General features: G+C 43.0%; 1 protein-coding gene across 1 annotated transcript in view; it reads left to right on the top strand.

The window, feature by feature from the left end:
* Positions 1-10,544: 10,544 nt before the first annotated feature.
* The window catches only part of LOC107375731 (endothelin receptor type B), a 40,051-nt gene continuing 27,497 nt past the window's right edge, over positions 10,545-23,098 (top strand). The window contains exon 1 of the mRNA XM_015944474.3: positions 10,545-10,684. The gene's annotated coding sequence lies outside the window, so the exon portion shown is untranslated. The remainder of the gene's footprint in view (positions 10,685-23,098) is intronic.

Consider the following 23,098-nt stretch of genomic DNA (forward strand, 5'->3'; position numbering starts at 1 on the left):
AGGTCCAGGGTCTGGGGGCCACAGCAGCAGATGATCTGTCACCTTTGACCTTTAGCCTGGTGCTGCACAACCAGTAGGCTTTGGTCACTGGACCCCAGGGACCTGCTGGAGGTGTAGGGACTAAGAAGATCACCAAAGATGGTGCTTGTCCATGTAAGGCCCTATAGACCAGAACCAGGATCTTGAAATGAACCCTGAAGGTGACTGGCAGCCAGTGAAGCTGGAGGAGAAGCGGGGTGATGTGGGTGTGTTTGGAGGACTTGGTCAGAAGCCGAGCACAGGCGTTCTGAACCACCTGTAGACGGTTCAGGGAGGTTCTGCTCAGACACGTGAAAAGAGAGTTGCAGTAGTGTAATCCCTACTTCACACTGGAAGCATCAGCAGAACCTCGCAGCTTTAAACTAGAATCCATTACAGTCTACGGGGGTATTTCAAACCAGCTGTGATGAAGAAATTTTCAGGCACATCCCAGAAGCGGAAAGTTCGCCTCTAAAGATAGGATTGTTTTTTTTTTTGTTTTTTTTTTTTTGTTCTTTTATTTATTTATTTATTTTTGCCACAAGCCGCTCCTGGGACACGACAATTTCCACAGTTAACATAGGGCTGGACAGAAAATCCTACACTGTTTCAGTGTAAAAAAAAAAAAACCCAATAATTTTCTAAATAAAAGACTATTGTAGCGATACGATTACATATCCATCTAAATTACGTCAATACAAGTGACCTAATGTCTTGTTTACTCCCTGCATTGTTCCAGAAGAGCAGCGGTGTGTTTTTTATGGCTTTAATCCTGGCAGTGGAGTGATACAACATCATACATGACATCAAATGGCAATATCAGACTTGATTTCCTTCTTTTTGGTTTAATGGCATAAACTAGACCGATTTTGTGATCTTGTCAGTCCAGCGAGGATTATGGCAGAGAAGCCGCTCCGTGGCTGAGATCCTCTCGGTGTGTACTGGACCAGAGTAAAAGTCGTGAGTAAACTTTTACTCCTCTGTTACATTCCGCTAATGTTTCTAGCGTGATGTAGGGGTGGATAACAGTCTCAAGTTCAGAGTGTGACAGAACGGGACTCAGCTCAGCAACAATGTTCCTGGGCTGAAAGAAGGAAGAGCAAACAACTGAACTGACATGAAAATCCACGCTGGGTCAAAGGTCACACAAAGATTCCTAATGGAGCGTTTGATGTAATGGACTCGACACACGGGAGGCGACATCGCCTCTCCTCCATTCATTTTCAATGAGACATGCGCGACAAAGCGATAATCGCGGGTCTCCCTCCTACCAAGCGAAACGCGAAAAACGTGCATGTGAAATTTTGCGCTCGTGCACGTGTCGTGCACAGGCGACCCAGCGATGCGATCCCAGAAAGTTGAAATATTTTCAACTTTTCATCGCTGTCGCTCGGACGAGGACCAATCAACGGAGGTTTCATTCACTGACCAATGAGCGGACAGGATGCTCCGCACATCTCCGAGCAAACATGGAGGAGAAGTTGATTATTATTATGTTTTATAGTAAAATCAGAAGTAAGATTTCACATAACTCTAGCAGCACCTTGTGAAGCATCATATCTACCACTTTTTAAAGTCTGAACCGCTTAAATAACCTTAATTCCCTCCAACCTGACACAGCCAAGCAAAACAACGGAAGATTCGATTTCGCCATGGAACAGAACGCGTAGACGGCTTTGTTGCTGCCGCGGGTCGCCTCCCGTGTGTCAGGTAATAAAAGTGACAGCAACAAATATCACTGATCACGGTCGTTTGTCACCTCCCGTGTGTCGAGCCCCTTAGAAGCAAGCTGAGAGAGTGTCTGACTTTGGGAACCAGCTTGTCTGGAGCACAGATGAATATCTCAGTCTTATCTTCAGTCAGCTGTACAGGTCCTTCTCAAAAAATTAGCATATTGTGATCAAGTTCATTATTGTCTGTAATGTACTGATAAACACTGGACTTTCATGTATATTAGATTCATTACACACAACTGAAGTAGTTCAAGCCTTTTATTGTTTCTAATATTGATGATTTTGGCATACAGCTCATGAAAACCCAAAATTCCTATCTCAAAAAATTAGCATATCACAAAAAGGTTCTCTTAACGAGCTATTAACCTAATCATCTGAATCAACTAATTAACTCTAAACACCTGCAAACGATTCCTGAGGCTTTTAAAAACTCCCAGCCTGGTTCATTACTCAAAACCGCAATCATGGGTAAGACTGCCGACCTGACTGCTGTCCAGAAGGCCATCATTGACACCCTCAAGCAAGAGGGTAAGACACAGAAAGAAATTTCTGAACGAATAGGCTGTTCCCAGAGTGCTGTATCAAGGCACCTCAGTGGGAAGTCTGTGGGAAGGAAAAAGTGTGGCAGAAAACGCTGCACAACCAGAAGAGGAGACCGAACCCTGAGGAGAAGGACCGATTCCAGACCTTGGGGGACCTGCGGAAGCAGTGGACTGAGTCTGGAGTAGAAACACCCAGAGCCACCGTGTACAGGTGTGTGCAGGAAATGGGCTACAGGTGCCGCATTCCCCAGGTCAAGCCACTTTTGAACCAGAAACATCGGCAGAAGCGCCTGACCTGGGTTAGAGAGAAGCAGCACTGGACTGTTGCTCAGTGGTCCAAAGTACTTTTTTCGGATGAAAGCAAATTTTGCACGTCATTCAGAAATCAAGGTGCCAGAGTCTGGAGGAAGACTGGGCAGAGGGAAATGCCAAAATGCCTGAAGTCCAGTGTCAAGTACCCACAGTCAGTGATGGTCTGGGGTGCCATGCCAGCTGCTGGTGTTGGTCCACTGTGTTTTATCAAGGGCAGGGTCCATGCAGCTAGCTATCAGGAGATTTTGGAGCACTTCATGCTTCCATCTGCTGAAAAGCTTTATGGAGATGAAGATTTCATTTTTCAGCACGACCTGGCACCTGCTCACAGTGCCAACACCACTGGTAAATGGTTTCCTGGCCATGGTACTACTGTGCACAGTTGGCCTGCCAACTCTCCTGACCTGAACCCCGTAGAGAACCTGTGGGATATTGTGAAGAGAAAGTTGAGAGACGCAAGACCCAACACTCTGGATGAGCTTAAGACCGCTATCGAAGCATCCTGGACCTCCATAACACCTCAGCAGTGCCACAGGCTGATGGCCTCCATGCCACGCCGCACTGAAGCAGTCATTTCTGCAACAGGATTCCCGACCAAGTATTGAGTGCATAACTGAACATAATCGTTTGAAGGTTGACTGTTTTTGTATTAAAAACACTTTTCTTTTATTGGTCAAATGAAATGCGCTAATTTTTTTAGATAAGAATTTGGGGTTTTCATGAGCTGTATGCCAAAATCATCAGTATTAGAAACAATAAAAGGCTTGCACTACTTCAATTGTGTGTAATGAATCTAATACATATGAAAGTCTAATGTTTATCAGTACATTACAGGAAATAATGAACTTTATCACAATATGCTAATTTTTGAGAAGGACCTGTAGAAAGTTCCCAGCCAACCAAGTTTTAAAAGAGTCTATCAGTTCAGAGTATTGCAGCTACGTTAGCCCACACATCAAAAAGGCAAGATGTCAACAACCTCCAGCTTTCACTCCAGTTATCAGGTCAATTTTGTATAAATAGCACAAGTCTGAAAGTATGATATATGTCCAATCTCTCTAGCCGAACCTACACACTGCATATCATTATTATTGAGCAATTAAAGAGACATTTAGAATTTCGACTGTTATATCAATCTACCAGTCCTGAAGGAAACATGCAAGTTCTGTCAGACCATTTGAAGAGCAGAGCTATCACCAATTCACACACGGAGGAGGAGTCCGGTATCAAGTGGATCCGGGAGCAGCAGTGCAGTAAACAACACTGGCTGCTGCTTAGCCAGCTAACGGAGAGACGCTGATGTGAGCCGCGGTGGAGATGGACATTACTGGCTGTCTTTTAACTGTCAGCCAGCCAAGGAGCGCTGCCTGGAGCCGGGGAGCGGACAACAACGGCTTTGCCACCAGCTAGCATAGGAGCGCTGGAGCGTGTTGGGAGAGAAACAGCAGGCTGTGGGAGGGAGCAAGACTTGAGTGAACAGAACTTTAGGTGGCGTCTTGAAGAAGGACGTCAGCTCTCGGACAAAGAGAGAGCCACTTGAGGTGAGTTGGGGGAACCACATGAAGGCTGGTGTCCAGCTAATAGCGAGTGGGGAGCTCATCATATGCTGCTACCGAGAGTTGGACATGATGCGCTCCTGACAGGTTTGACATGTCTTTCAATTTCATTGTTTGTTATTCAAACTAACCGAGTACAGCAACTGTGTGTGTGTGTGTGTGTGTGTGTGTGTGTGTGTATTAGGGACGCACCGATACCGATACTGAAACCAGTGTCCGTATCTATATAAGTTAACGGATATCAGGAACCGATACTAATGCTGTTACTTGAAAGTGGCTTCACGGTAACTTGTCGTTTCTGTTCACCTAATATTTTAGTTTTGTGATATTTTCTATTCACATATTTTACTTTTTATCTACCTCACAGTCTTTTCCTGTTGAAAGCAGAGACGGAAATAAAACCTGTTTTCCAATTGATAGCGTTTTTTTGTGCGGTTGAGGTGAGGTAAGAAGTGGAAAGAAAGGCAGGCTGGTGAAAACATTCAATAAGGTATTTTAATAAGAAGCACGCAGACACTGAAACAATGAACAGACAAGGAACACAGAACTGGGAGGGTTTAAATACAAGAGGAGCTGGGATCTTAAGTGATTGGGAGACGAGAGGCAGGTGGGATTTATATGTTAAGGCAGGACAGATTGTGACATATATATACATCCATCTATCGATTTTCATCAGCTTATCCAGAGTCAGATCGCGGGGGCAGTAGCCTAAAGCGAGAGGCCTAGACTTCCCTCTCCCCAACCACTTGGGCCGGCTCTTCCGGGGGAATGCCAAGGCGTTCCCTGGCCAGGTGGGAGATATAGTCCCGCCGCTGTGTCCTGGGTCTACCTTTAGGTCTCTTCCTGGTTGGACGTGCCCGGAAAACCTCACCAGGGAGGCATCCAGGAGGCATCCTGACCAGATGCCCGAGCCACCTCAACTGGCTCCTCTCGATGTGGAGGAGCAGCAGGTCTACTCCGAGCCTCTCCCGGATGACCGAGCTTCTCACCTTATCTCTAAGAGAGAGCCCAGCCACCCTACAGAGAAAACTCATTCTGGCTGCTTGTATCCGTGATCTCGTTCTTTCGGTCACTATCCAAAGCTCATGGCCATAGGTGAGGGTAGGAACGTAGATCGACCGGTAAATCGAGAGCTTTCGGCTCAGCTCTCTCTTCACCACGTCAGACCGGTACAACGCCTGCATCACTGCAGATGCAGCATCAATCCGCCTATCATTCTGATGCTCCAGTTTTCCCTCACTCGTGAACAAGACCCCGAGATACTTAAACTCCTCCTCTTGGGGCAGGACCTTATCTCTGACCCGGAGAAGGCATTCTACCCTTTTCCGAATCAAGACCATGGTCTCAGATTTACAGGAGCTGATTCTCATCCCAGCTGCTTCACGATCTGCTGCAAACCGCTCCAGCGAAAGCTGAAGATCACGTTCTGATGAAGCCAACAGGACCACATCATCTGCAAAAAGCAGAGACCTGATCCTCAGGCCACCAAAACGGATGCCCTCCACACCTTGGCTGCACCTAGAAATCCTGTCCATAAAGGTTATGAACAGAATCTGTGACAAAGAGCAGCCTTGGCGGAGTCCAACTCTCACTGGGAACGAGCCCGACTTACTGCCGACAACGCGAACCAAGCTCTGACACCGGTCATACAGGGACCTAACAGCCCGTATCAGAGGGTCTGATACCCCATATTCCAGCAGTACCCCCCACAGGGCCCCCCGAGGGACGCGGTCAAACGCCTTCTCCAAATCCACAAAACACATGTAGACTGGTTGGGCAAATTCCCGTGCACCCTCCAGGATCCCCCTACGGGTATAGAGCTGGTCCAGTGTTCCACGGCCAGGACGAAAACTGCTCCTCCTGAATCTGAGGTTCAACAATCCGACGGGCCCTCCTCTCCAGAACCCCTGAACATACCTTACCAGGAAGGCTCAGGAGTGATATATATAGATTTTGTCTTCTTCTTCTTAGTTGAATTGGCAGACTCCATACTTCTAGTCCTACAACTTGTACTGCAGCCAGCCAGTAGGGGGTCGCTTTTTTAGCTTTAACTTCTTTATTGCACCTAACGACATCTAAAGTTGCACATATATTGCATTAAGACAATAGAAATACTAGGTATGATATATACTTGTGTATTTTTCAGCATGAAAAGCTGCTGAAATGATGAAGTCTTAATGGGCGGTAGCTTTTGGGACATAAAACTAACAAAGTCAGTTAAATTTTTGTTTGTATCATGAGTCCCGGAGTCCCAAAGATCTGTGCAGATCAGCTCTGTGGGGTTCTGTTAAACCCCTTCAATCTTAGCTAGAGCCAAGAGAAGGTTCCAGTTTTGTAAAAGACATCCTGCTTTGTTCCGATATTAAAGAAAAGTCATCTATGACTTGTTGCTCTGACATCCATCAAGAAGGTCCTGGAGAGACTCCTCTTGGTTCATCTGAGTAAGCAAACAAGAACGTGCTCTGAGGACTATTGTCTTTGATTTCTACAGTGCAAATGACACAAATCAGATTGATTTATTTAGTCAAAACTTACAGAAGACACAGGTGGATGCTTCAGCAATCACCTGCCCGAAAAACAGACCCCGGTCGGTCAGACTGAAGGGTTGTGTTGTGTGTGCCTTGTGGAAAACGTCAACCCTGAGAGAATATTTTGAGACACTTGTTTGCTGTTTTGTGCTAGCAGCAGCTTCCCAGTAACATGCTGGCTTTAGCACCGCTCATTCTAACCCCCTCACACCAATTTTGCAAAGTATTATTGGAAAAAAAAAAAAAAAAAAAAACATTACTGTAATGTACCTGTTCTTTTAATCTAGCATGGTTTGGGTTTCTTTAAGAAATGCATGCAAAGCATATAAAAAATAACAATTAAAATAAAATTCACATTGTTTTCAACCTTCAGTAACTCAGTGGCGGTTGCCATGACTACACTTTGCCCACCTTCTTCTTCTCGTCACGAGCCGTGAGGGGCTAGTGCGCCGATATATGATGATACAGTGGGGTGCGAATGTTTGGGCAGCGTTGTTAATCTTCTTGATTTTCCTGTATAAATTGTTGGTTGTTACGATAAAAAAAATTTGATTTTAAATGTTAAATGGCCTGCGTTTGTATAGCGCCTTCTTAGGGTTCTACAACCCCCAAGGCGCTTCACAACACAGTCATTCACACGCTGGTGGGGATGAGCTATGATGTAGCCACAGGTGCTCTGGGGGGGCACTGATAGAGGCGAGGCTGCCGAGCACAGGCGCCACCGATCCCTCCGACCACCACCAGCAGGCAAAGCGAGTTAAGTGTCTTGCCCAAGGGCACAACAGCAAAAATAATAATACATTTTATTTAAAAGCGCCTTTCAGGACACCCAAGGTCACTTTACACAAAACACGTAATAAAATACAATAAAACAATAATAAAACCCAAAGAAGAAAAAACAAAGAAACAGTTCAATAAAATCTGAGGTTGTAGGCAGATTTAAACATGTGTGTTTTGAGTTTTGTTTTGAAAAGGGTAAAACTGTCGACGTTCCTGATGTCTGGGGGAAGTGAGTTCCAGAAACGAGGAGCAGAGCGGCTGAAAGCTCTGCTCCCCATGGTAGCGAGACGGGCAGAAGGAACCGCAAGATGGATGGAAGAAGAAGATCTGAGTGGACGGGACGGGGTGTGAATACTTATAAGGTCTGAGATATATGGAGGAGAGAGGTTGTGGATTGCTTTGAAGGTATGAAGGAGAATTTTGAAGATGGACCTGAATTTAACTGGGAGCCAGTGAAGCTGCTGGAGAACCGGGGTGATGTGGTGAAAGGAAGGGGTTCTGGTGATAATACGGGCTGCTGAATTCTGGACCATTTGCAGTTTATGAAGGAGTTTGTTGGGAAGACCATAAAGAAGTGAATTGCAATAGTCGATACGGGAGGTGACGAGGCTGTGGACGAGAATGGCGAGAATGGCAGCAGAATTCTCTGGTCGGAGCTGGGATCGAACCTGCAACCTTCCGATTCCTGGACAACCCGCTCCACCTCCTTAGCTGCTGCTGTTGAATATATCATATTTGGGACACACAAAAGGATATTTGAGGTGCGAAAGGAAGTTTATAGGATTTACAGAAAGTGTGCAATACTTGTTTAACCCTTACCCAACATTTACATTTTCTAACGTTAATGTCATTTGAGCACAAAAATACGTGTCAGCACAAAAAAATGCTTTAATGTTGGGTAAGGGTTAAACACAATTAGGCAGGTGCATAAATTTGGGCACTGTTGTCATTTTACTGATTCCAAAACCTTTAAAACTAATTATAGGAGCTCAAAATTGGTTTGGTAAACTCGGTGACCCTTGACCTCCAGGCACAGGTGAATCCAATAATGAGAAAAAGAACACAGCCTTCCAAGAAAACCTCCAGCAAAATATGTAAAATATTTCTTTTTCCAAATGTAAGCACCTACCGAATTTTGTTTAAACATTTATTGCACACTTTCTGTGTATCCTAAAACGTTGTTTCACTTGCCTAACATCACTGCGCGTGACTCCTATATGATATATTTAACTGATTTTTTTTATCGTAACAACAAAGGATTTATACAGGAAAATCATGAAGGTGAACAAGGCTGCCCAAACCTTCACATCCCACTGAATTTGCAATGTGTCACGCGTGTGGGCGAGGCGAGCGGAGGTGAGGACCCAAGTGCAGGGGAAGAAGCAGGCAGGAAGGCAGACAGGAACATTTCAAACAAGGATTTAATGATGGACACGCAGGACAATGAAACAATGAACTGACAAGAGACACAGAACTGAAGCGGTTTAAATACATGAGGGCTGGGAGCTTGGGTGATTGGACATCGAGAGGCAGGTGGGAGCAATTAACAGAGACGCATGACTGAACAGAATGGGGAGACAGGACAGGGTGTGACACAATAGCTGCGTTTACATGAGCCAAATTTCCTCAATCCGATTGAAATCTTGGTTGATCGGAATTTCCGAATCTCAGTTCACATGGACACGAACTGAAATGATCCGATCGTGCCGTGCGTGCAAATGCACCAAGCATTTAATCCGATTAAATAGGTTGAGTATGCGCAGAGTTGCCTTTCCCGAAAGAAAAATTGTAAACAAACGCCATGAAATGAAATGAAAAATGTAAAAACAGAAATAACTATTCTTCCTGCTTTCCTGATTCGTTTATTCAATTTAATATTTTTATTTAGCTCATAGAAGTTACATTTTCTTCGGTGAATAACTGCAGATCTATGCTTTGCTGCATTTTATTGTTGGGGGGGTTAGACTCATGCTTTATTACTGAGCTCTGTTGTGGCTTATTATTAATAACATGTGACAATCAGCTGAAACTGTTGAGAAAAATCTGTTCAAACTAAATAACAGAAGATGTTCAGAAAGTTTAGAAGCCTGTGTTCATCATTAACGAACCGCATCTCAGGTCATCTGCGTTTACGTGCTTTTAACACGGACTTTACTGTCGTCCGGAGTATTTTACCGATGACGTTTTCCTACCCAACATCAGCCTCCAGTCAGGTCTGTAAAACCCAGATTATCCTGTGTTCTTTACAAGCGTGTCTCCATCACCTGCTGCAGAAGCTGCTGCGTTCAAAGCTGACAGAAACGGGGATCCGTGCGCTGCAACCCCCGCGATAAACCTGCGTACTTCCAGTACAGATTTGAACGTGTTTGTCAAATGATTTGTGCAATAATCAGATTTTTATCTTACTTGCACAAAATGCAAGTTCTGAATTAAATATTACTGAAACGGGGACGGCTTGTCGTCGGATTTAAAAGCCGCCGCTCGTTAATGACGCCGTCATTTTTGAAGTCAGGCAGTCCAAATGACAGCGGAGAGGCCCGCTCGCTGTTGCACACATGCGCAGTGGGCATTATTTTACCCCAACAATCCGAATGGCTGTGTACATGCACGTCAATCGGAATGAAGGACGGAATAAACCACCTCTCTCAATCGGATTGAAATTTCAATCCGATCGGGCCGAATCGGATCAGAATATTCCGATTGACATGTTTGCATGCAGAATTTTCGATCTGATTGGGAATTCAATCCGATTAAATATGCGCATGTAAACGTGGCTACTGTTGGATTTCTTTACAAGTTAACAGCAAAAACCCACATGCACGGATAATGGCTACCTTTTTTGAAATAGATGGAAAAGTACATTTTATTTCACATAATTATCATGCAACAAATAAAATAATTTAAATTTCCTCTTCTTCTTCTTCTTCTTCATCAAAAGTACCCGATGAACAAGAGTTTGAATAGGACAGCCAGGCAGAAGAGGGGAAGCTGCGTGCGCTGTGATTGGTTGTTTCTGCAGCCTCCTGCCTCACAGATATAACAGCTCGGAGCAGCTGAGGAGCTCAGAGGGAGTTGACAGAGGAGGGCGACCCTCAGCTGTGGAGTACGGACTAAAAGGTTTAACTACAAGGGAAAGAAAAGGTTTTACTAAAAACAATTCACTTGTTGACATTGCTGGACTTTGATCAGAAAAGTTTGATCTGCAACACAAATTGGTAAGTTTTTCACTCCATCTATCCATCCAAACCTCAACATATTATTAACATTTTAAACTATTTATATTGTCAACTCTCAACAATGAAAAAGTAAATTTTGTTTGTTTGTTTGTTATAACAGGGGCTCCAACAAGGCAACAAACATGCTACAATAGCATAATAATATAAAGTAATACTGTTTTTCATACTTCCCTGCATTCTCAGATTGGTCTCTGTTGTTTGTTTGTTGTCTGATTTTGAGTGAACTTGTGATTTGTGAAGTGTTTTTGTGCCATAGAGTTAGTCGTTTTTGTGTTTTCTAAAATTGAGCACTCACAAACATGATGTGCTACAAACACAATAATGCAGTAAACATGCTTTCTTTTATTTTTTCATTAGAAATTTACAAATATATGTATATATTTACATGTATGGTTGTTGTTTTGTTCAGATTCCTGCAGGCCGTTCACTTTGCTTTTAGGACAGCTGTGGGGTATTACACAGTCCTTTAAATCAGTTAAATGGTTTCCAAATGTTTATTTGCAGAAACAATTTTGTGTTTTTTTTTCTTACTAAATGATCCTTTTCCTTTTGGTTCTGCCTTTCCTGTGCCTTCCTTCACCTTCTATTGTTCTCCTAAACCCTGCAGCAGGACACCTCTCATCCGCTGCACGTCTCTGACCTCCTTCCAACACTCACCTAACCCAGAACACACGGTCACGCGTGTTCTGAGAGCGGACAGGAACTCATCCTCCGCCAGCGTTACTCCTCCTCCTTTCGAAGAAGTAGAGTTGGCTGGAGGTCAGACGCGGTTTCTAAAAGAATAAAAGGATCAGCCAAATCAAAACTCAGCTTGCTAGTTAGATCAGACGGTCCGGCTCTAATGGGGCCTAATGAGCTGTCATGTCACACACAAAGGCATCATTCTCAGACACACAAAGATTACGCAGAGCTTTTACTTGTGATGTGAGACGAAGTCCGAGTTTTTGAGCTGATTGTGTTTGTGAATCTGTGCATGCGTACGTGTTTACTTCAAGTGTGTGCACGTGAACTTTATAAAACCTTTTCTATGAAAGAAATATAAGCGTGTGTGTGTGTGTGTGTGTGTGAGAGTGTGTGTGTCCTCCTGGCATGTTGCCATTATACTCAAACAGCCCATTTATCCTGAGATGCTGGAGGCGTTCCTTCAGGACACTCGTGATGTTTGACAGTCAAACTCAGTCAGAGAGAGAAAGAGGGGCTTTCACACACGGAGATGCTGATCTTCATCTGACCTCGGTTTTTACTGCTCCACTTCTTTTCTCCGCCTTCATTCGGTCCTCATTCTCATTATTGCCCTCCACTGGGGGGGTGCACTGATGCTAACGTGTGTGTATATTAGCTTATCAGCGTATGGATGTTGATGACACGCTATAGACCAGTAAACACTGGATGCTAATCTTCAAGTCTTTACAGACCAAGTTCACTGAGAAACCGTTTTTGACTTTTTGATAAATAATCAATCACTCTGTGTTTAACATTCAAGCTAAACGTGAAAATACTTTACCTCTAATTTCTGCATTAGCTATACACGAGTAATTATTTGGATTGGATCAAATCAATTCCATGTCACATTGTCAAATTAGCATTCCTGACTCAACCCTGTTAGCTTACGACGAGGAAGGCAGTTGTTGACTAGAAGCTAACTGTTAGCATTGGCTACTTCCCAAGACAACAAAGCAGTGGTAGAGTCACATGTAAGCCAATCAGTGGAGAGATGTCTGAATACCAGGAAATTAGGCTTCAAATCCTGCTGTCTTCTGCTTGCCTCTCCTCTGGCTAACTTCTACTTCCTGCAACTGAAGCGTCAGAGCTTTTTTTCCTCAGAGATCGACTCACAAGGTGTCGGTTTATCCAAGAGACCCCTTCAAATGTATTGAAAAAACAAGAGAACTTGGTCTTTACCTCTGGGCGACAGTCGTGTTCAAGGTGGCTGCTACAGCCAATCAGGAAACAGAAAAAAGATGGAACTCATTCACGTTCAGCCATTGAGCCAAACATGCAAACAGATCAAATTATGTCAGAAAATAATAACCAACATCATGTGCAACAGTATAATACAAAAAAGCTAAAACTGCATTATTTCTTAACACAAAATGATGAAAATGTTAAAATTTCTAAAATATTAGAAATTAGTAATGGAAGAAGATGTTTTAAAGACAGATCATGTAAAATATATACTGTTGCTAAAGCGACAAAAATAAGAACGATAAACAGATCAGATTATTATTATCCAACTAATGACATTTTCTTTAAATGACCAACTTTAAAATGATATAATTTAGTAAAACTCTAAACTCTGTTGTCAGTATAGTTCAACAAATTTCATTTATGTCAGTAATTCTACTTAAAAAGTTAAAATAATATATAAAACAGACTTGTTACGTGCAAAGCCAGATATTTCATGCCTTTATTTGTAATAACTGCGATGATTATGGCTTACGGCTTTTAAAAACTACATTCAAAATTTCAGGCATTTAGAATATTACATGAAATCAATAAAACAATGAATTTAAATAGAGAAATAATGAGCCCCTTAGGCTTTGACTGAAATAAATGAACTTTTGCATGATATTCTAATTTTTTAAGTTTTCCCTGTATACTTCCCCCAAGGTGTTCACAGAAGTTGTTTGAAATGATCTTAAATGAAGAGAGAAAGGTTTAGGCTGTTTAAGTTCCTTAATGGGTTAAAATTCTTTATTGATTTATTAATTTTTTATATTAATTATTTCATCAAGGGTGAGGTTGGGTTAATCTTGCGCTGCAAGATGACCTCGCGAGATTTGGAGTTTTCCAAACTCCGGAGAATCCATCTTGAACCGCTCCAGTTCAAACAGTCCGACCTCGGGCCCAAAACAGGCCGGACCAGGCGTGTGTCAGCACTGTGCTGTAGGGTGGGAGTTAGTTTTGTTGATAGTGCTAAGTGAGGGCACTTCATGGGGTTTTAACTGGAAACACGTTAGTGTGCTCCGTTAGTGTGCCTGCTAAATGACAAGAACATCAGACTCCCTTTCATCACCGGCAACGAGTGAAGCAGTAAATGTGTAAAACAACAGCCGTCTCCTTGTGATCCCGATAGTCAGGACGCACACCCATGGTGAACTTCCAATTTTATAGCCCTTGTCAACGGAACAAGCTCATGGAGGACCTCAGGGTTTTTAAGAACAGGATTAAGACTCACCTTTTTAGCTTGGCTTTTAACTTATTAGTATTTAGGATTTACTTGCTTATATTTTAAGACAGCTTTGTTATATATTTATGTTTTTATATAGTTTTACTTTTTCTACAATTACATTGATCATCATTTATTTATTTTTATATTGCCGCTTGTTAATTTATTCTTTTACCTTGTATTCTTTTAAAAAGCTGTGAAGCAACTGCAGCTTGTTCAGAAGTATGCTGCTAGAGTCTTAACAAGAACCAAGAGAACCGAGCACATCACTCCTGTTCTTAAATCTCTACACTGCAGTAAACTACTGAATCAATTTCTAAGCACGTCTACTAGTTTATAAGCCACTCAATGGCATGGGGCCAGAATACATGTCAGATCTCCTTCAGGTATGTACACCCAGCAGGGCTCTGAGATCCTTAGGAAACAGTCAGCTGGTAGAACCCGGGTCAGAACCAAACAGGGTAACGCTGCTTTTAGCTACTTTGCTGCACACAGAGGAAATCAGCTTCCTCATGACCTCAAACGTGCCCCAACTCTAAACTTTTAAATCAAAATTGAAAACCTTCATGTATTCATCCGCCTTTGAATAAATGTTCTTATGCTGCACCTTCTGCACTGTATTTGCTCACCCTCTAACTTCAACTTATTCATTTTTAAATTGCATTTTCTGTCACGTTGGTTTTAATGTTCTTGCTTTTCTTGCTAATGGAAAGCACATTGAATTGCCTCTGTGTATGAAATGTGCTATATAATTTGAGCTGCCTTTACTTACCTATTCTAATACTTTACAGCGTTTCTTCTGTGGGAGCCCTCTGCCTCAGGGCCGGTGGTCGGCAGCAGTGGCCTGGGTGCTCTCCAGGTTGTGCTTGGGTGGAGGTGGGGGCCCTCGCACTCCCTCTTCTGGGTGCCCTGTCCCTATGTCTGTGCCCTGGCTGCTGCCATGGATCTGCTGCTGTTGGGGCAGATGGCTCCCCTGATGGTGTTTCCTTGCATTTCATTATGTAACTGACTCATCTCAATCAATCAATCAATCAAAGCTTTATTTATAAAGCGCCTTCCGCAACCCTGTCAGGAAGCCCAAAGCGCTGAACATGGTATAGTTGTATGTAATTATATTGAATAAATCAACAATAAAAGAAATTCAAATTACAAAATACAAATTACAAAATACAAAATGGAAATAACAAGATAGATGAAACATTCCGGTAAAATACAAATGTGTGAAACACAATTGGATTGAGTGGATGGATTGAGTGTACCAATGAAAACTGTGGAATGGATTCAACATAGTAGAGGGCCAAAATCAAACATGTTCTGGAAACGCCAAGCGGAGGAGGTGTGATTTTAGGTGATTCTTAAAGACTGGCAGAGATGGGGACAGCCTAACTGAGGGTGGCAACTGGTTCCAGAGTAACGGTGCTAGGACTGAGAAAGCCCGGTCCCCACGGGTACGACACCTAGACCGAGGGACAGCGAGCAGGCCTTGGTCAGAGGAGCGCAGAGCACGTGATGGGGAATGTTTGTTCAGGAGTGTGGCCAGATAGGGGGGAGCACCACCCTGGAAGAAATGATAAACAAAGACGAGTATTTTGAATTGTGAGCGATAGGAAATCGGAAGCCAGTGCAGGGAGGCCAGAACTGGACTGATGTGGTCCCGTTTCCTGGTCCCAGTCAGGAACCTGGCAGCGCTGTTCTGCACAACCTGTAGGCGACGCAGTGTTGACTGACACAACCCTGCATATAGAGAGCTGCAGTAGTCAAGCCGAGAAATTACAAAGGCATGCAGTACCCGCTCCAGGTGGGCTCTCGACAGCATATGCTTGAGCTCAGCCCAGCATTTACTTATGTTCTCGAATATGTTGCGTGTGTATGTACATGTCACTGGGTTGGGGTGAGGGGGGTTTTAATTGTCAGTGATGTTTGTTGGATATGTGGGGTCTTTTTAATCTGCAAAGCACTTAGAGTTACATTGTTTTTGTATGAAAAGCGCTGACGGAGAAGCATGAATCACGCTTTAGACCTGCTCCCATGTGTTTTAGATGTTACAATGCTGCCAATATTTTTCTACAATTGGGCATCATTTCATTTTGAGGGATATTTCAAGAGATTAATGGTAAAAACTACTACACATCCTCTCATTAAGGGATAAAACACTTTGTTTAGACACCTTTTGATCAAAAACATCAGGTTCCTGCTGAAGGCCTGTGACAAAGTTTTCAAGTCTGGCGATGCTCAACAATACAGCGCTGCCAGGTCAAAGCTGAAGAGGGCATCAGAGAGGCCAAGGTGGCTTACAGGAGAAGGATTAGGAGCCACTTTTACAACTCAGACCCACAACATGCGTGAAAAGGGATACGGCACATCCCAAATCAAACCAGCACCAGCTCATCATCCAACAACAATGCCAGACTGGCTGAAGAGCTCAACAGCTTCTTTGGCCATGAGATGACAACTGCTGGAACAATGACTACAGCTCCAACACCAACAAGCAACAGCCAGGTGCTCATCCTGCAGACTGCTGAGGTACAGCGTATACTCAGAGGTGTTATCACGAGGACAGCAGCTGGTCCAGATGGCATTCCGGTGAGGTGCTACGTAACTGTGCAGCGGAGCTGCCTGAGGTCAGGACATCTTCAAGATGTCACTGTCCCAGTGTTCTGTCTCCACCCGTCTAAAAACATCCACAATAGTACCAATACCCAAAAAGCCTGCAATGACAAGCCACGATTACAGGCCTTTAGCTTTAGCACCTCTCATTATGAAGTGCATGAAGAGACTAGTGCTGCAACACATCAAGACTGCTCTCCCCATCACTATGTCTACAGAACCAGCAGATCAATTGATGATGCAATAGAGCAACCAGAGAAACCAGGTACATATGCAAGGCTATTTGTGGACTACAGCTCTGCACTCAAGAACGTTCCCCCAGCAGACTATTCCACAAGATGTCTGACCTTGGCCTCGAGCACAACATCTGTCTCTGGATACAAAGACTTTCTAACAAATCAAGCACAGTCTGTTAAGTTAGGCCCACGCCTTTCCCCCTCTCTGTCCTTCAGCACAGGAGCGCCCCAAGGCTGTGTGCTGAGTCCCTTCCTGTACTGCTGTACACACGACTGTAAGCCCAAACACTATCATTAAATTTGCTGATGATACAACAGTGGTGGGCCTAATCAGCCAGGTAAATGAGTCGGCAAACAGGGAAGAAGTGCAGCAGCTGGTGGAGTGACGTACAGCTAACACCTGGAGCCTCATTGATAAAGCTTGCTTGTGCACAAAATGGGGTTGGAAAACTGCGTAAGCAACTTTGGGATTTATAAAAGAAAACGTAGCGGAAAAATGTGCGCAACTTTAAGTTGACCAAGGACCTGCCTCAATGCCATCTTCATCCTCCTCCTCATCATCATCATCATCACTGATGGAGAGATTGGCTCGCACAATAACTGTCCTCCATTTTCAATAGAAATCTTAGTTTTAAACAAGAAAATACAGTGTACTCAATGTTATAATTGTTATTACTGTTACCATTTACCATTAAAAAAATTGAGGTATTCAAAGTAAATGTTTAAACTCTTATCAGTTACAAACCTAAATGCTTGTCTGTGTTCCTCTTTCATGTTAAACACCTACCATTTTTGTTTCTCCAGTTAAAATTCATGCTAATGGTAAAACTGTCCAGTTTTAAGACATGAATTTAGTTCTTTCCTGTTTAAAGTAATACTTTTGATGCCTCATCTGGATAACTTTGGTAAATTATGATATGAACTTTTCAATGTTTGGAAAGGATGAGTATTTTGAAAGAGACATAGTGCCATCCAGTGGTTAATGAGTGAAATACATGTGGGCATGACCAAGAAAGGTTATAAGAGGCCAGAGTTCCAACCTCGTGGCTGCAGAGCAAAGAACTAAGACGCCTTAAGCAAATCCCTTCTAGGTTTTTCTCGCCTAGCAACGCCGTTGCTCTCAAAGTTCTCAAGTCATTAGCGATCCCAAAAAGTACAGTAGAACTCAGCAGCAACTCCGTTTGTTTTGTTTTGACTTTCTACGGCAAACCGGAAGTCGGTTTGGTCTAGTCGAGTTTTCACATTAAGAGTTAAACTAAGTTGGAGTGGTTTTCCTGATTCAACTTCGTTTGGGATAATTTGGACCCGCTCTCTGAATTCCATTATTCGGTGCAGCTTAAGTGAAGGAACCTAAGGTCAAGCCATTTCAGGAGAACGCTTCTCCTGAAATCAACAGACTCTGTTGACCAACTGGGGGCAAAAATCTTATAGTCCAAGAAGCCTCTTCACACGAGCAAGGACCTCCAAGGCTGCCTAAGCCCTTTTGGCCACCCCCTGTCGACGAGGAAAAAAGTCTGTTTCAATTCCTTTGGCGACTTTTGCTGCTAAGCCCGATAAGTGAATGCAGATTATCAAATTTTATGGCGTGTTTTATTTTGATCCAAATCCATGTTAAATAAGGACTTTTCATTTCTCTGCTGCAACAAACTCTTATTTGCTTACACACATATATTTATTGCTACACATGATTAGGAAAATTATGTGTAAATTGTAATTTCCTTTACTTGTTTAGAGCGTATGATCAAATATGCCAGCTTTGATTTTTGTGCTATAATTTCACCAACTTCAATTGGTTAAACATTTGCAACACATTTATCCTTATTTAGCACAATTTGTCAACCTTGTGATGCAAAAGTTGCATAAACCTAGCATCGTTAGTGTTTGAAATTCGACTGTAAACATGAGGATAGACCGAGCAGCAGGAAGGCAGTTTACTGGTTCTGCAGACACACCAATATTTGGAGCGTCATAGACACGCATTGATTGGTTGAACGACGCCATGGCGCCAACTGTGATTACCTTAATCTCTGATGATTGGTTGGGTGAAATTGTGTAATTCTAAAAGTCTGTGAAAACTGGCATAATTAACAACACTGGCATAATTTATTATGTGAGTGGAGGTGTCTAAATATAGATGCTGGCCTTATTTGCCATTATCATGCAATCAAACATTTTTATTGCCTATTTCTGTAATATATTTCTTACTTTAAATTAAATTAAATTAAATTAAAAAATGACCCAAAATAACTTATAAATAAATTAGTTTAAAAATGTGTTGCAGTGTTTTTCAGGTGTGTTTCTGTGTCCAGCAAAGGGGCTCTTTAGCCCAGATGGATTCAAACTTTTCATGAAAATATGATTTTTCTAGTTGAAACCACCACAATTTCATTCTGATGTCTACATTTTTTTTATTTTAACCTTCTCAAAAACACAATATTTTTTATTTAAAAAATAAATTTTGATTTTTGTAGAAAATTATCTATTTGAATCATCAATTAATTAATGTTCACCCTAAAATAAAAGCTTTTTTTCTGAAAACAATGTAAATCATTTATTTGCAACAAAAACAAGATCTGGGTCATTTCTTCAGTCACGTTTGTATGTAGTAAATTAGCTTTAGGACTGGTCCTCACAAGTCTGCTTTTCAGTAAAAGTCTGTGAAAATTTACCAGGAATTTAAATGAAAACAGTTTTATTAAACTTTTGCATGAAGCCTGAGTATATGACTGAATTTAGCCCAGTAGTTGAGTTCAGGAGCTCTGCTCCATCCTACATTCATCAGGTTAAATAAACCAGACTGAAGGATAGGGGGGGGGGGGGGGTATACGACTGCAGACTGTTTACTCACTACTCCAAATCTTGTCTAATCTCATCAGTTTTTTAACAAGAACTAGTTTTTGCGAACAACAACTAACGTTCTTTAAAATTAAATTAGTCACATCTGGATATTATTTTAGCTGTAAAACAGCTTCTGCTGCTGAGAAAATATTTAAGGCAACATGTAAGAATTTTATAGTGAAATAATCATAAAACTGTCTAATGTCAGTCACGTTGGAAGGAAGGTTAAAATGAGGGATGCAACGCTACCACTTTTTTCTACCGATACTTGGATCTGAGTACTCACCGATGCCAATTGACAATACCGATACTTCTACCACACAAAAAAAAATGCAATAAATTGGAATGCAGGTTTTATTTTATTTTCTGCTTTCAACAGGAAAAGACTGTTAGGTAGAAAAAAATAAAACACATTAATAGAAATGATCATTAAACTAAAATACCAGATGAACAGAAATGACAAGTTACAGTGAAGCCTCTTTCAGGCAACTGCATTAGTATCGGTTCCTCCCTGGTATCGGTTAACTTATACCGATACCGATACTGGTATAGGGAGCCTAAGTCTCCTCCCTTTCCGGTGGGCTCATGGGTCCTTGGAAGAACGGAAAAAATGTATACGAGTGAACGGGGCTAAAAGAGTTAGTTTCTAATCTGCTTTGCCTCACGCCCTGGATCACACATTTGTTGTACTGCAATTGAAATGAAAAGTAACGATGGTGTTTCGACCACGCCAGTCACGTACGAGATTTATCAGCTTCTCAAAGTTCGCATGACTACAAATTAGATATTGGCACGTCGCATATGTGACATCACCGCACTCTCTTCTCCCCTAGCGCAGCTGCTTGGTGTTGTTTTCCTACTGAAGGAAGGATTTTAATTTCGCTAAACTTACAGCCATGTTTCCTCAGTTTTCTCACTTGGGCGTGACTTAGGCTCCCTATCAGACCCAGTATCAGCATCAGTGCATCCCTAGTTGCAACAAAACTGCTTTCCTTCTCAGTCAGCTGGGAGGTTATCAGGTTTTCGCCTTTCAAAATGGCCAAAGAGGAACGTTACTGTTTACAATCCGTGCGCCTACAGGAGTCTGTGCAGCATCCACATTTGTAATTCGACAACGGCTAATTTAAACGGTGTTTTGTAAACATCCTAAGCCGGTAACAGGAGCGATCCAGGAGTTATTTCTTATACCACTATGAAGCCACTGCATTTTTTTGTCCGGCTTTTCCAGAGCAGGCCTGAAGCTTCAGAACCATCCACGGGCAACACATCCATCCCATTCTGGACAACATCTGTCCTGTCAGAATCAGATCGGTTCCTGAAGTGAACCCTACTCCCTGGTTTAATGATAGCCTGAAGCGCCAATGCAGAAAAGTTTAGCGTTTGTGGAAGAAAACCCATCTCCACGTCCATCTGCTGCACCTAAAGGTTCTTCTGTCATCCTTTAACTCTGCAGTCAGAGATGCTAGGGTTTCCTATTTCTCCAACCTGGTGTCCCAGAGCAAAGGGAACCCCAAGGTGCTGTTTAACACCATCAGCAGCATCGTCTCCCCTGCCTCTCCTACAGCCTCCATCCACTCTGTTAGACTGTGAGAACTTTCTGTCTTTCTTTGTGGACAAAGTCAATAAGGTTAGATCTAGCATCTCTCCTTCAGCCTTATCGCTGCTTCTCCCGACTCCAACCAGGCCCATCATCCTAGATAGCTTTGCTCCTGTTTCTTTGCCTGAGTTAACCAAACTAGTTAACTCTATGAAGACCTCCGCATGCCCCCTCCACATCTTACCCTCATCTTTGTTTAAAACTGCTTTTCAGTCCATCGGTCCCAGCGTGCTCTCTATAATTAAAGCTTCTCTGGTTTCTGGTCAGGTCCCTGCTTACTTTAAGAACGCTGTAATCCACCCGCTTCTTAAAAACCGAGTCTCGACCCCTCTCTCCATAGCAGCTTCAGACCCATCTCTAAACTTCGGTTCATCTCCAAGATCTTGGAAAAGGTTGTGGCTAAACAACTCGCAGCTGCTCTTGATGAACATAACATCTATGATAGCTTCCAGTCAGGTTTTCGTAGAGCTCATTCTACTGAAACAGCTCTTCTTAGGGTCTCTAATGACCTTCTGACTCACAGTGATGCAGGGGACTGTTCTGTTCTGGTCCTGCTGGACCTGACTGCAGCCTTTGACACCGTTGACCATCACCTGCTACTGGAGAGGCTGAGAGACTGGGTAGACCTATCAGGATCTGCTCTGGAGTGGTTCTCCTCTTATCTCTCTGAGCTCCTTTTCTGTGGCCATCTCCAAGTTTAGGTCCTCCACCACCTCTCTTACCCATGGTGTCCCACAAGGTTCTGTGCTGGGGCCTTTGCTCTTCCTCCTCTATCTGCTTCCTCTTCTGCACATCCTGAGCTCCTTCAAAGAAATCTCCTACCATCTTTATGCAGATGACATCCAACTGTACATCTCCTTTAAGCCCCATGAGATGTCTAAGCTGCAGCTGTTACACACCTGCTTAGACTCTATCAAAACCTGGATGGTGGGAGCTTTCTTCAGCTGAATGAAGATGAGACTGAGATCCTCATCTGTGCCCCAGACAAGCTGGTTCTCAAAGTCAGAGACTCTCTTGGTCAGCTTGCTTCCCACACCAAACCTTCTGTCAGGAATCTTGGCGTGACCTTTGACCCAGCTCTCACCCTGGATTCTCATGTCAGTTCTCTTGTTCGCTCTTCCTTCTTCCATCTCAGGAACGTTGCTAAGCTGAGTCCCATTCTGTCCCGCTCTGAACTTGAGACAGTTCTCCACACCTTCATCTCCTCACGCTTAGACTACTGTAACTCTCTTTTCACGTGTCTGAGCAGAACCTCCCTGAACCGTCTACAGGTGGTTCAGAACGCCTGTGCTCGGCTTCTGACCAAGTCCTCCAAACACACCCACATCACCCCGCTTCTCCTCCAGCTTCACTGGCTGCCAGTCAACTTCAGGGTTCATTTCAAGATTCTGGTTCTGGTCTATAGGGCCTTACATGGACAAGCACCATCTTACATTGGTGATCTTCTTAGTCCCTACACCTCCAGCAGGTCCCTGAGGTCCAGTGATCAAAGCCTACTGGTTGTGCAGCACCATGCTAAAGGTCAAAGGCGACAGATCATCTGCTGCTGTGGCCCCCAGACTCTGGACCTCTCTCCCCCTGAGCCTGAGATCAGTGGACTCAGTGGTCTCCTTTAAAAAGCAGCTGAAGACTCACCTGTTCAAGCTTTTGTATGACCTTCTTCACCTCTCTCTCTTTATTCTGCTCTCCCCACCTATTCCACCTTCCTCAGGATCCACTGATTTCCCTCTTTCCTGTTCACTCTCTCTTAACATTTTTTTTAATCACAATTGTCTATTTTTGCTAATTTTAAATATATTTTTAAACATTTTCTAAATGCTTTTTTATATTTTTAAATGTTTTGTTTTTGTGAAACGCCTCGTGATTTTTATCTTGAGAGGCGCTATAGAAATTATGTTTTCGTCTTCTTCTTCTTCTTCTTCTTCTCTTCCCCTTCACAGCCGGCT

Source organism: Nothobranchius furzeri, chromosome 1, assembly GCF_043380555.1.
Source record: "Nothobranchius furzeri strain GRZ-AD chromosome 1, NfurGRZ-RIMD1, whole genome shotgun sequence".
Taxonomy (NCBI): domain Eukaryota; kingdom Metazoa; phylum Chordata; class Actinopteri; order Cyprinodontiformes; family Nothobranchiidae; genus Nothobranchius; species Nothobranchius furzeri.